This window comes from Tachyglossus aculeatus, chromosome 7 (assembly GCF_015852505.1).
Source record: "Tachyglossus aculeatus isolate mTacAcu1 chromosome 7, mTacAcu1.pri, whole genome shotgun sequence".
Taxonomy (NCBI): domain Eukaryota; kingdom Metazoa; phylum Chordata; class Mammalia; order Monotremata; family Tachyglossidae; genus Tachyglossus; species Tachyglossus aculeatus.
The window spans coordinates 22328581-22343047 of record NC_052072.1 but is presented as its reverse complement, the minus strand read 5'-3'; the positions used below and the strand labels follow the sequence as shown (position 1 = coordinate 22343047).

Below are 14467 nucleotides of genomic sequence, written 5' to 3'. Positions count from 1 at the left end.
TGATGTCTACAACAGGAACTTAATGACCATGTCCTCTCCTTTCCCACCTGATCCAAGCAGTATGGTTGGTTAACTGCTTTGCTTATATCAGTCAACACCCAATGAGTGCCCGAAAACAGTCAGCCCCCATTTTTGTATGGTATTTGTTAGGGCTTAGCATGTTCCAGGAACTGTACTAAGCACAGGGATAGATACAAGCTAATCAGGTTGGACACACAGTCCCACATGGGGCTCACAGTCTTAATCCTCATTTTACAGATCAGGTAAATGAGGCACAAAAAAGTGAAATGACTTACCCAAGGCCACACAGCAGACAAATGGTGAAGCTGGGATTAGAACCCATGTTCTTCCGACTCCCACTCCTGTTCTCTATCCACTAGGCCACACTGCTTCTCGGCTGGGGATTGGCCTGATAGATGACAAATAGACTGGGAAATTCTCTCACAGGGCAGTTTTTGATAAGTCTAGAAACAGTGAGGCCCAGTGGAAAGAACCCAAGCCTGGGAGTCAGAGAACTTGGGTTCTAATCCCAACTCTGCCACTCGCCTGCTGAATGTGACGTTGGGCAAATCACTTAACTTCTTTCAGCCCCAGTTTCTGCAAGCGTAAAATGGGGATTCATTGCCTGTTCAACCTCCTTTTTTCATTCATGCAATCATATTTATTGAATTCTTACTGTGTGCAGAACATTGCACTAAGCACTTGGGAGAGTACAATATAACAATTAACAGACACATTCCCTGCTCATGAGTTTACAGCCTAGAGGGGAATTTACAGTCTTGAAAACTCCACATGGAACTGAAACTGTATCTGGCCTTATTATCTTGTACATCAGCACTGAGTCCAGTGCTTGGCCCATTGTAAATGCTTAACAAATACCGTTATAATTATTCATGTCTACATTTGACCTGATTAACTCACCTTCATTTGAAGTGTCATACCTAAGTACGTGCCATTTTCTCTAATGGTTAATCATCTCCTTTCCACGATCCAAAATCACTCCTAATGTCAGCTAGGCGCTGATAACAGCCCCAGTGATTTGGAAAGGGCATTTGATTTTGCAAAAATAACGGAGACTTCCTTCTCCTTTCAGTCCCTTTTCCACGCTTCATTCCCTTCTGCTTAACATCCACAGCGCAGCTGGAGGGCCAGTCAGCCAGCAAATCCTCATGCCCAGCAACCGCCTGGCAAACAGAGTCTGCTAGTCGACAGGGCCCTCTGTCAGACTGAAGCCCTGCCTCCTAAGTACCTGCTTTCAGAGCTTAATCTGTTCCGCTGAATGCATGCACGGTGACCAAGACATTTTCCAAATTACTTGTAATCAATGTCCTCGTCATTACATAATGAGGATGTCTAAGGCCAATTCCACCACGTTGAGTAGCCCGGGCGATCCGCACAGAGTGCCGCCGAGGTCACCTTTGCGGGGAACGGCCCCCCGTCTGAGACAGATGCGGACGCCGGTGGCTTCACTGGGTGGTAATTCATTCGTGTTGGTAAATGGATGAGAATAAACAAGTGTGGCTTAGTGGATAGGGCACAGGCCTGGGAGTCAGTAGGGCCTGACTTCTAATCCTGGCTCTGCCACATGTCTGCTGTGTGAACTTGGGCAAGTCACTTCACTTCTCTGTGCCTGTTGCCTCATCTGTAAAATGGGGATAAGAGTTGCATGTGGGACAGGGACTGGGTCCAACCTGATTTACTTATATTTATCCCAGGTCTTAGAAAAGTGCTTGACACTTAGTAAGTGCTTAACAAGTACTGGAATTATTAAATAAGGATAGTCACCTCCCAGAAACTGGGAGCAGCTGGCACTAGCAGCATCACCTTCAGAGAAGCAGCATGGCAGAGTATGGTCCAGGAAGTCAGAAGGTCATAGGTTCTAATCCTGGCTCTGCCATTTGTCTGCTTGGTGACCTTGGGCAAGTCACTGCACTTCTCTGGGCCTCAGTTACCTCATCTGTAAAATGGGGATCAAGACTGTGAGCTCCACGTGGGACAGGAACTGTGTCCATCCCGATTTGCTTGCATCCGCTCCAGCGTTTAGTACAGTGTCTGGCACAGAGTAAGTACTTAACAAATACCATTATTATTATTGTTATTCCACAATTGGTAATTGCTCCTGTAGCTCAGACTGTGAGCTCTTTGTGGCAGGGAATAATAATAATAATGATGGTATTTGTTAAGCGCTTACTATGTGCAAAGCACTGCTCTAAGCGCTGAGGTGATACAAGGTGATCAGCTTGTCCCATGTGGGGCTCACAATCTTAATCCCCATTTTACAGAGGGAATGTGTTTGTTGTTATGGTGAACTCTCCCAAGCACTTAATACAGTGCTCTGCACACCGTAAGCACTTAAGAAATACAACTGACAAACTCTGGAGCCCTTCTGGACACTAGGAGAGAGAACCCAACCTCCCCTAAATGTAGTGGATGGGTGCAGCCAGAACTGTGCTCATCAGCTGATTTTTCTTGCTTGGCTTTAGCTCTGCCAAGATTCGGGCCACAGCCTTAGCCTTACAGACTCAGCTGCATTAAGCCCGAAGGGGATATGCCCCCCAAGGAGGATGCTGAGAACTACCATACTGTATCTAAGTGACATTCCAGGCCAACTGGAGTGAAAGCTGAGGGGAAGAGGCAGGGAATCTGAATCTGTTTGCTCTAGTTATAGGGCTTTATGTCTTTTTGATTGTCTCTTCCTTTTCAGTGGCCCCTGGTCGTGTTTTCCAGGCCCGCCGATGGGGTAGCCGATGAGCAGTGTGGGAAGAGAAAGGGCTGCATTTTCTCCACAAAGGATGTTAGAGAGGAGGGCTTGTCACAGCCACCAAATCTGGGGAAATGCATCTCCTTATGGAGGAGCTGTGGCTGTTGAGGAAACAGCCACGCCACAGCAAGCCAGGACCATTAAAGGGAGAGAGAGAGAATGCCTGCATTTTTCCTTTTCTGCTCAGTCTAGCCAAAAGGTTTTCCTTCTCTCTGTAGCCTTTGCCTGGCAGATGTTTTCTCTTGACACCAAATGCAGTGAGCTAGGCTGGAGGAAACTGAGGGCTGGCATCCGGGAAATGGAAGGAGGAAGGGGATTGATTCCTTCCCTCAGTTGATGATGAAGATGAAGTCTTCTGACAAATGTTGGAAAAGTCCTGGTCCCATTACTTACAAATACCCCTGTCATTTGAGATTAGCATAGGGATCAAGCACTTAGCACAATTGTCTTGTCTTATGCTGTCGAGTCATCTCCGACCCATAGTGATGTCATGGACACATCTCTCCCAGAATGCCCCACTTCCCTCCACAATCATTCTGGTATTATATCCATATAGTTTTCTTGGTAACAATATGGAAGTGGTTTACCATTGCCTCCTTCTGTGCAGTAACTTGAGTCTCCGCCCTCAACTCTCTGCCATGCCGCTGCTTCCCAGCACAGGGAAGTTTTGACTTGTAGCAAATTGCCTTCCACTCACTAGCCACTGTCCAAGCTAGGAAGGGAATGGATATGGCTCTGCTTGACTCTCCCTCCCGAAGCTGAGATTAGTAGAGTACTGGAAATTCTCCAGGTGCGACCCTGAGAGGGGAACTTAGCATAATGCCCGACAGGTAACAAACATTACAATTATTATTAGGTGTTAGGCAGTGGTTGATCACAGATTGTGTGCTTGAAGGTTAGCACCCAGATGCCTGGAGATTGTGTTTAAAGCTGGGTCCATCAAGTGTTAAATAGGGAAACTGCTCTGGGATCTTGGCAAGTAAATTTTAAGTTCCTTGTGGGCAGGAACTGTATCTTTTAACCCTATCACCCACTCCAGAGTGCTTTATATAGTGTTCTGCAGGCACACAGAAGGGGCTTAATGACTATTATTGATTGAGAGAAGGGAAGAAGGTTTGAATGGGAGGTGATTTGGGTTGGATAAGGGAATGGAAGGCCCATTTTTCTCTCTCTCTTTAAGGTATTTGTTAGTGTTGTACTTCCCATATGCTTAGTACCTTGCTGTGTACACAATAAGTGCTCAAAAAATATGATTGAATGAATGAATGAATGCTGGGCCCTGGGGTAGATACAAGCTAATCAGGTTGGACACGGTCCATGTCTCACATGGGGCTCATAGTCTTTTCCCCATTTTACAGATGAGGTAACTGAGGCACAGAGAAGTTAAGTGACTTGTCCAAACTCACAAAGCAGACAATTAGCAGAGCTGGGATTTGAACTCAAGTCCTTCAGACTTCCAGACCCATGCTCTATCCACTAGGCCACATTCTTCCTAAATCCCCTCAATCAGTGGTATTTATCACAGTGCTTTGAACAGTGCTTTGCACATAGTAAGCACTTAATAAATGCCATTATTATTATTGAGTGCTAACTCTAGGCAGAGCACTATACTAAGCACTTGGGAGAGTACAATACAATAGAGTTGGTAGACACTATTCCTACCCCCAAGGAGCTTACAACCCACCAGTTTCTAACTTCTGAAAATGATTCAGTATGAATAAGATTCATTCTGCTCACTCTGTGATTTCTCTTTCCTGGAATAGTTTCTGTTTCCTTGAAGCTTTATGGCTATCTTTCTTGAGAACAGTGGAGACTTCTTGAAGTTTTAATGGGACTACAGCTTATTAAGATCCTAAACCCACCATGTTGGGAGCGATTTTGATAGGTCATGAAGGCTAACCCTGCCTCCATACATTATTAATAACAGTATCAGTGGTACTGATTGAGCACATACTGAATACAGTGAACTGTACTGAGGTCTTAGTAAGTATAACAGATGCACATGACAAGTTCCCCGCCCACGAGAAACTTACATTCTCATCGTAGAGAAAATAGCTGTCTACCTTTTCATGAAAACATCCAGCGGAGAAGATGAGGCTTTATCCTCCATCTGAATGATCTGATGGGTTGGCTTTAACCTGATTCTTATCAGGAGGAACAACAACCATTATCACATCATCATCGTTTTCATCTTCAGATAAAACTTGCTGAGCATGTAATGGTGCCAAGCACTGATCTGGGAATGATTAGGACTTTCCGCAATGCATAGAAGGCATAGCTTTGGCCCTGCAAAGAGTCTGGTGAAATTAATATTCAATAAATTTATAAGTTATTAGAAGGAAGCATGGAATATTTGAAAGTACAACTTTCACTATTATTATCATTATTATTATTGCATTTGTTAAGTGCTTACTATGCAACAGGCACTGTTCTAAGCATTGAGGAGGATACAAGCAAATCAGGTTGGACACAGTCCCTTCCCATATGGGCTCACAGTCTCAATCTCCATTTTACATATGAGGCCCAGAGAAGTGAAGTGACTTGCCCGAGGTCACACAGCAGACAAGGGGAGGAGCCAGGATTAGAACCAATGACCTTCTGACTCCCAGGCTCATGCTCTTTCCACTAACTACACCATGCATGAAGGTGGAGAGAAGAACCAACTTTGTTCTTTTATTGTACTCTCCCGAGCACTTAGTTATGTGCTCTGCATACAATAAGTGCTCAATAAATACCACCGATTAATTGAGAATTGGACTGGATTTGTTCTGGAATTCTTACTGGGAAATGCCACTGAGAAGTGGGATTTGAGGAAGGAAGGTCCTTATCCATCTGCTTGGCTCCTTCTAACAGACTCGGGGTGGGCCCTAGATTTGTCCAATCTCTGAGCAAGGGGGTCACAATCAAATTTGGCCAATGCCACTCACATGAACGTTTTCCCACAGGGCTTTTTCCAAAATCCTAGAGGGAGGGGAAGCTATCACACTGTTCCTCCAAGGGTCTCTGCCTGAGTCAGAATTTGGGCCTGTAGAATCGGTCTGACTCAGCAATGACATTTTTTGCTAACTATTTCTGAGTCCCTTCCCCACTTCCATGCCTATCTTCCATCTATTTTCCCTACACACCTTTGAGTCAAGGATGGATGGTTCTGCCCATTTTTTGGGGTAGGAAAATTGAGGCCCAAAGATATTAGATGTCTTGTCTTGTGCTATCGAGTCATTTCTGACCCATAGCGACTCCATGGATACAACTCTCCCAGAACGCCCCACTACAAATACAATCGTTCTGGTAATGTATTCATAGAGTTTTCTTGGTAAAAATGCAGAAGTGGTTTACCATTGCCTTCTCCCACGCAATAAACTTGACATTCTCCCATGCCCAGCACAGGTGAGTTCTGACTTGTAGCAGATTGTCTTCCACTCTCTAGCCACTGCCCAAGCTAGGAATGGAACAGGTGTGCCTCTGCTTGACTTTCCTTCCCATAGCCCAGACTTGTAGAGTTCTGGAAACTCTCCAGGTGCAACCTGGAGAAGGGGTTACATGTCTTACTCTGATTCAAACAGTAAATCAATAAATCAAATGTGAGGGCTTACTGTGTTCAGAGAGTTTTACTAAAAGCTTGGGAGAGTACAATATAGCAGAGATGGTAGATGCCTACAAAAGCTTACAGAATGGAACTGGGACTAGACACAGGTATGCTGCTGCCTAGCTTATTTGTTAACTATCCTGCCTCCCATGTACAGAAAATTCAAATTCTTTCAGGGAACATGTCTACTAACTCTGTTTCATTGTATTCTCCCAAGTGCTTTCTACAGAGCCCTGCACACAGTAAGTACTCAGGTGCAGTGGATAGAGCACAGACCTTGGAGTCAGAAGGTTATGGCTTTGCCACTTGTCTGCTGTGTGACCTTGGGCAAGTCACTTCACTTCCCTGTGCCTCAGTTACCTAATCTGCAAAATGGGAATTGAGACTGTGAGCTCCACGTGGGACAGAGACTGTGTCCAACCCGATTTGCTTGTAGCTGTCCCAGCACTTAGAACAAAGCTTGGCATATAGTAATCATTTAATAAATACCACAATTATTATTATCATTATTATTATTATTTTATTATTATTATTGTTAAATACACTGGATTGATTGATTTGAATTCACCTCCCACTCTGTCCTGGGATTGTGAGACCTGGGAAGCAAAAAAATATGAACAATTCTTCTCTGCACATTTCTGATCCTTGAATGTGGTCCCCAATTTCCTCCAACAATGGAGAGAGCTGTGTCAGTCTAATGACTGTCATATTACCATCCATTAATTTCATTATTGAACACTAACTGTTTCTCAGAATAATTTATTCACCGGTAATGATTCAGGGTCCGGTTCCTAGATAATAACTGTCACAGATGAGAATAGGCTGGGTCAAGGGATGGTCTTTTTAGATTGGGATTGGGGCAGACGCTCCTGAAGAGGACAGTTCAAGGAACAGAGATAAGTTGCCAGGCACAGTGAGGTAAGAGAGCCTCCCCTCTCCCACCCACCATGAAAGACTGAACTCTTAACCTAGCCAGGAGTCCTCTCATCACCTGATAGAAAAGGGGAGGAGCAGTGTATGTTCAGGGCAGGCATTTCATCTCATGTTATGCAAATTGAGGGTCTTTTTCCTTTATTTTGTGGAGGTAATTGCAATCAAGCCAGTAGCTGCTCTCAGCTTTAATTTTATAAACCATAACAAACTGAAGCTTTGACTCCCCAATTATTCATGCTCCACTCTGATTATTCATGTCTGGTTAGTTCAGATACAAGGGCGATGATTTTTGGTTGAGCCCACCCTGGAACTAAAGGGTTAGAGTGATTTGGAGCTGGAGTGTCGTGGAAAGAGATGGTGATGGTAAAAGAAAGAAACGTGAGTGAGCTGAGTTCGCTGACCCTGGACTCTTGGTTGCTCTTTGCCTTGCAGTACAATTTTGCAGAACTTCCTGTTTGTTTAGGAGTTTGAGGACAGCAGAATTCTCCAGAGGTCATCTAATCCATCCCTCTGCATCCAGTGTCTTCAGTGTTCTTAGTAATAGCTCAGGAAGAAGACACCACAAATTATCTTACTAAACCATGACTTTGTTCATCTAAAGATTCTTCCTAATGTCTCACTTAAATTTCTTAGAATTTTGTTGACATCTTTGACCTCTTAATTACATGGTCTAGATGAAATTGGGCTTCTGAATCTAGGTTTGAGGAGGAAATCATAACATTAGAAATGCCAGTTGTGGGTCAGATAAGTTGTCTTCTGAACCCAGTATTATGCCACTGACATTGGCACCAAAGGATGGTTTGAGGATCAGTGTACTGTTTGCCCTCCTTGACATTTGACCAAAGGGTTAAGGTCATGTCCTCTAACATGCCTAACTCTTACAGCTTCCTAAAGCTATCCCTATTCTTACCTCAAAATAAATAAGTAAAAAATAAACCCCAAATCCTGAAACATATTATTTCTTATTTTTTTATATATATTTATTGGGTGTCTTTGCAATGTAGGGGGCAGGGATCACACCTGTATGTGATCACTCGCTTTCAGACAGACTCAGATTTGATTGTCCTTACAAAATCCTCAGGAGGAAGGAACAGAAAACTATTAATCTCTCCATTTGAGGAAAGGGAAGCCCAGAGAGGTTAAGAAACTTGCCCAAGGACAGTCAGCTCATCAGTGGTTGACTCAGGGGTAGATTTGAGGATTTTCAACTCTCAAACGAGGACTTTTTCTACTAGATTTCATACCTCACCCACATCAAGATGGTAAGCACAGGTAAGCGTTCATATTTTGGTCCATTTTTACTTTTTGTTTGCACTTAGGGACTTTATCAGAATGGAAAACAAGAGTGGGGAAACTTAGACTGTGTCTGATTATATTCTATCTACTCTAAGTACTTGGCACATAGTAAGTCCTTAACAAACACACCCGAGGACAGTTAGTGGGATGAGGCCCCTCCTAGAGGATGGAGGGGGCACTGTGAGCCAAAAAGGCTAAAGCACAAGAAGAAAAAGTGAGTCTATGCATGGGGAGCAAGGGAGACCTTCTAGAACCACCACATATTTGCACATGGTTCAACCATGACTGGTTAATGGATTAAGATTCTCCTGCCTCTTCAGGCATGGAGGACACAGCCCTGTCTTCAGAGCCTAAATTGTTTTCCCAGGAAGCTGTTGAGTGGAAGACAAGGAGTAAAATTATCTTCACTGTTGTCCTTTGCCAAACCTATGGTAAGTAGGGAGACCTTCTGCTCAAATGCTACTCTATATGAAAAATGCCAAAGTGTGTATTTGTCAGGATAATAACCCAGCATAGCGGGGTAGTGGTGATTTTTTTTTCTCCCAAAATACCACTATGAATTGTAAAAAGGTCAGTCTGTTTTCAACAAAACTGTGAGGAAATATCTCTGTGGTGGGGGTCCTCTCAGAATGGATATTTCCTCTTGACTTCCCTGATCTTCTGCGTGAAGAAGCCATCTGTCTTTCATTCATTCATTAATTCATTCAATCATATTTATTGAGCACTTACTGCATGCAGAGCACTGTACTAAGTGCTTGGAAAATACAATTTAACAACATACAGAGACAGTCCCTACCCAACAACAGGCTCACAGTCTAGAAGAGGGAGACAGACAGCAAAACAGAATAAGTAGTCAGGTATCAATACCATCAAAATAAATATAATTACATATATATACACATCATTAATAAAATAAATAGAATAATAAATATGTGCAAACATGCACAAGTGCTGTGGGGAGGGGAAGGGGGTTAGGGCAGAGGGAGGGAGTGGGGGCGATGGGGACGGGAGGAGGAGCAGAGGATGGGGGGCTCAGTCTGGGAAGGCCTCCTGGAGGAGGTGAGCTCTCAGTAGGTCTTTGAAGGAGGAAGAGAGCTAGTTTGGTGGATGTGTGGAGGGAGGACATTACAGGCCAGAGGTAGGACATGGGCCAGGGGTCGATGGCAGAACAGACAAGAACGAGGCATAGTGAAGAGGTTAGCGGCAGAGGAGTGGAGTGTGAGGGCTGGGCTGTAGAAGGAGAGAAAGGAGGTGAAGAAGGAGGAGGCAAGGAGAGGGAGAGCTTTGAAGCCAATAGTGAGGAGTTGGAGTTTCTGCTTCATGCGAAGGTTGATAGGCAACCACTAGAGATTTTTGAGGAGGGGAGTGACATGGCCAGAGCGTTTCTGTAGAAAGATAATCCGGGCAGCAGAGTGAAGTATAGACTGTCTTCCTGTGCCTGGCCCACATTCTGACCTGTGATCCCTAGATGCCCTTTCGTGGGAGTAGACGGGGGTGACAGCCCCACAAATGTTTGAGCTGGGCTCCAGACTTGCTCCTGCAAAGTCTCTGACAAGACCCAAGAGTTTTCAATCATGGCTCTGTTTTTATGCACTTTGGCACTCCCCTCAGCTCCTCAGTATTTAGGTAAATATTATTATACTCTACTGTTTCCCCTTTCGGTAATCTACTTTGTTTCCCACTGCTGATTGTAAACTCCTTGTGGGGATTGATCGCATCAACCAATGGGAAGCAGTATGGCCTAGAGACCCTGGGTTCTAACCCTAGCTTCACCATTTGTATGCTGTGTGATCTTGGGCAAATCACTTAACGTCTCTGTGCATCAATTCCCTCATCTGTAAAATGAAGTTTCAATATCTGTTCTCCCTCCTATTTACTCTGTGCACTCCACGTGGGATCTAATTTTCCTGTATTTATTCCGGCACTTAGTACAGTGCTTGGCATATAGTAAGCACTCAGTAAATACAGTTGAATGAGTAGGCACATAACAGCTTACTATTATTGTTGTTACTATGATTGTTCTTTCCCAAACACTCAGTACAGTGTTCTGCACACAGTACGCACTCAATAAATACCATTGATTCATTGATTGAGGGCTGAAGAGAGCCAAAATGATGGATTTCTGGCTTATTACCTGCCTTTGAAGACAGTTTCCACCCAGTCCTTAATTCCACTCTCTGGATTCCACCCTTATACTCAAAAAGAAAATTTGGAATCTCTGCCTGTGACTTGATCCAAGAGGGGATGGAATCTTCTTGAGTTCTTCATGTCCATCACAGCTTTTATTTCTAAGATTTCTCTGACTCGTGTAAGCAAATTCTCTTAGAGGCCAATTTTCTAGCCAAGATAGGAACCCCAAAATGACCACGAGTTGGAGCACAGAGATGCAGGAGAGAAGCAGCTATTCTAAGCCACAGGATTCCACATGAAAGGATGAGAGAAGGAAGGCATTGGCCAAATGGAAGTCAGAGAAGTGAACTGAGTGGCCTTGGGCTTTTAGGATGGAAGGAGATGCAGGTGAGAGTGCGAATAGAGAGTTCTGCTAAAGATAGTCATAATGATCGGATAAGAGAAGCAGCATGGCCCAGGGGAAAGAGCCTGGGCTTGGGAGTCAGAGGTCATGGGTTCTAATCCCGGCTCCACCACTTATTGGCTGTGTGACTTTGGGCAAGTCACTTAAGTTTCTTGTGCCTCAGTTCCCTCATCTGTAAAATGGGGATTAGGACTGTGAGCCCCACGTGGGACAACCTGATTACCTTGTATCCTCCCCCCCCCCCACCCCCCAACCCAGCACTTAGACAGTGCTTGGCAGATACTAAGTGCTTAACAAATACCATAATTATTATCAAACCTTTCTTTAAGGTGTTTAATTCTATATTACATTAAGGGAAAGGGGAGGCCAGAGTTAGATGAGCAGAAACTGTTGGGCTAAAGAAAGCTCGCAGGTTTAGTACAGGGTCAAAGTAAGGTGCAGATATGCCCTTTATTAGGTGGTGCTGACATGCTCAGTTGAAATGATCTGTAATTATTCCAGAGCTTTGAACAGTGCTTTGAACATAGTAAGTGCTTAATAAATGTCATTATTATTATTATTATTAAGAAAAGGTGAAATTGTTTGAAAAAAAATTATATTCAACTGGTGACTTAAGGTAATCCAGTGACGATTCTTATTCTAGATAGACTATGTTTTGATTGATTGCACAATTAGATGATAAAGACAAACCTAGCAAAGAGTGCAGATTTTTAAATTAGTATTAGTAGTAATAGTATTAGTACTGTATTTGACAAGTGCTTAATACACATCAAGCACTGTTCTAAGGACTGGGGTAGATACAAGTTAATCATGTCGGACACAGTCCCTGTCCTACATTTAGCTTGCAGTCTAGAGGGAGTGAATAGGCATTGAATATCCATTTTATAGATGAGGAAACTGAGGCCCAGAGAAGCGAAGTGCCTTGCCCAAAGTCACACAGCACGCAAGTGGTAGACCTGTGAATAGAACCCAGGTCCTTTGACTCCAGGCTCATACTCTTTTCACTAGGCTATCCTGCTCCTATTCACTATTTGCTTCAAGACCTACTTCTGAAGGCATTTGGAAGGTAACTAGTTAATCTGTTCTGTCTCCATTGCTCATGGATCACTGGATGATACCAAAATGGAAACTCCTTCTAAAAATCTGGCTGGTGTCTTTTTAAACAATGAGGAAAGAACTCATCTGGGCCCGTCTCTACCTTGACAGTTCGGAGGTGGTGATCACGGACCTATGTTTTAATGCCGGCTCTGCCACTTGTCTGCTGAGTGACCTTGGGAAAGTCACTTTGCTTCTCTGTGCCTCAGTTACCTCATCTGTAAAATGGGGATTAAGACTGTGAGCCCTACCTGGGACAGAGACTGTGTCCAACCTGATTAGCTTGAGTCTACCCCAGCAACTAGTAGAATGCCTGGTATGTAGTAAGTGCTTAACAAATACCATAAAAAAGGCAGTGGGCACTCCTTGAGTTGCATCCTTTCATCTTACTCCTGAATTAGCCGGTGATCTTAGTGACAGACTTGGTTTCTCCTGCTCTGCAGCCTATTCTTCTCCACCCAGAATTACTGGATGACAGAAAATTCATTTCAGAGGAACCTGTTATTATTCAGGAGCGAGGGGCTTAAAATTGAAATGCTTACACGGTCGTGGACTCCTACTGTTACAAATAAATCCTTTTATCTGAACTATATTTCAGGATGAGCATTTTTCCATTGGAGGTTCTGTTAAGAGGTGCATGGATTGTGCGTTGAACAAGATGGAATGTGACTTTGCAAAAATAGGATGCCCAGTTGCTCCTCTTCCCCTCCTCGGCTCGACAATACAAGATAAATTCACTCCACGGGAACCTTTTGTGGGCTGCACTGCTCAGGCAATTTGCAGTTTGCCAGGGAAAAGGCAGCTTATGCTACATTTATCACCCCCTGCCGCCGGCTACAATTCAACCCACTTCCAGCCACTGAACAGAGGTACTGAGTAGCTGCTCCAGCATTAGAATTCCATGTCATAATGGAAGTGCAGGGAAACAAGAGCTGGTTGTGCTGAAGGTTCCAAAATGGTGGAATTTCAGGAAGGATTCTATGGTGGGAAGTGGGGACTGGGGCAGACTCAGCTGCATATGTGAAATTACGGGTTCATCTTTCCTTCCTTCCTCTTCCTTTCCACCCCTGTTTGGTTGTTGGGTTTTCTGCATTGTCCTCAACTGCTCACAGACTGATTAAATGTAGAGCTCATGAGCCCTGGCAGTCTAACTGCACAAAGAAAAGGCCATTCCACCTGGGATGATCTTGTTGCCGTGTTGACTTGGTTTCAGATAGCTGGTGGGTTTTGTAGGTTGGGACTAATGGAGATGTGATCATTGCTGTTTGAAATGAGCTCAGGGTCTTTGGATTGCATAAAATCTTGGGGATTGCCAAGAGTGAAAAGTCACTGCATTGGTAGCAGACTTGAGTGAACAAGAATAATTGTGATATTTTTAAGCCCTTAATGTATTGTGGTAAGCACTCAGGTAGATGCAATCAGATCAGACACAAACTCTGTTCCAAATGGGGCTCACAGGCTAAGGGAGAGGAAGAACATGTATTGAATCCCTCTCTTCTCTAGCTTGGCCTCAATCTCATCTATTTCACTGCCAACCCCTCTTCCCATTCTGCCTCTGGACAAGAATGCCCTCTTATATCCAACAGAACACTGCTCTCCCCACCTTCAAAGCCTTATATCACATCTCCTCCAAGAGGCCTTTACCTTTTCCCGAATCCCTCTTCCTTCCATATTGTCTATGCACTTGAATCTGTACCCTTTGGATGCTTGATATTCACCCTCATCCTCAGCCCCACAATAGTTATGTATATATCTGTAACATGTATTTATATCAATGTTTGCCTCCCCTTCCGGACTGTAAAATTAATTATGGACAGGTAACATGTCTACCAACTCTGTTGTCTTGTACTCTCCCACACACTTAGTCCAGTACACACAGCAAGTGCTCAAAAAATACCATTTATTGATATCTAATTCCCACCTATATACACTTTTGCAGAGCTTAGTTCAGTGCTGTGTACCAGTAGGAGCTTAATAAATGCTATTACTACTGCTGCTACTGCTACTTCACCCCACCCTCCACAGCCTCTACCAGATCGCCTCCTGTGGGTGGTTTACTTGATTGCTATCTCTTCCTAGCCCAAAAGACCTGGGAAAGCTTCATGCTTCCTGGAAGAAACAGCACTTATGTACATATCTGTAGTTTATTTATATTAATATCTGTCTCCCCCTCTGGACGGTAAGCTGTTTGTGGGCAGGGACGTGGTCTGTTATATTGTTCTCTCCCAAGTGCTTAGTACAGTACTCAGCACAAGGGAAGTGC

At 44.0% G+C, this 14467-nt stretch overlaps 1 non-coding gene across 1 annotated transcript; it reads right to left on the bottom strand.

Moving 5' to 3' along the window:
* Window positions 1-6158: 6158 nt before the first annotated feature.
* Window positions 6159-6296, bottom strand: LOC119931149. The gene has a single exon (XR_005452006.1). It is a non-coding gene; the product is annotated as a small nucleolar RNA SNORA7 (small nucleolar RNA).
* Window positions 6297-14467: the final 8171 nt, after the last annotated feature.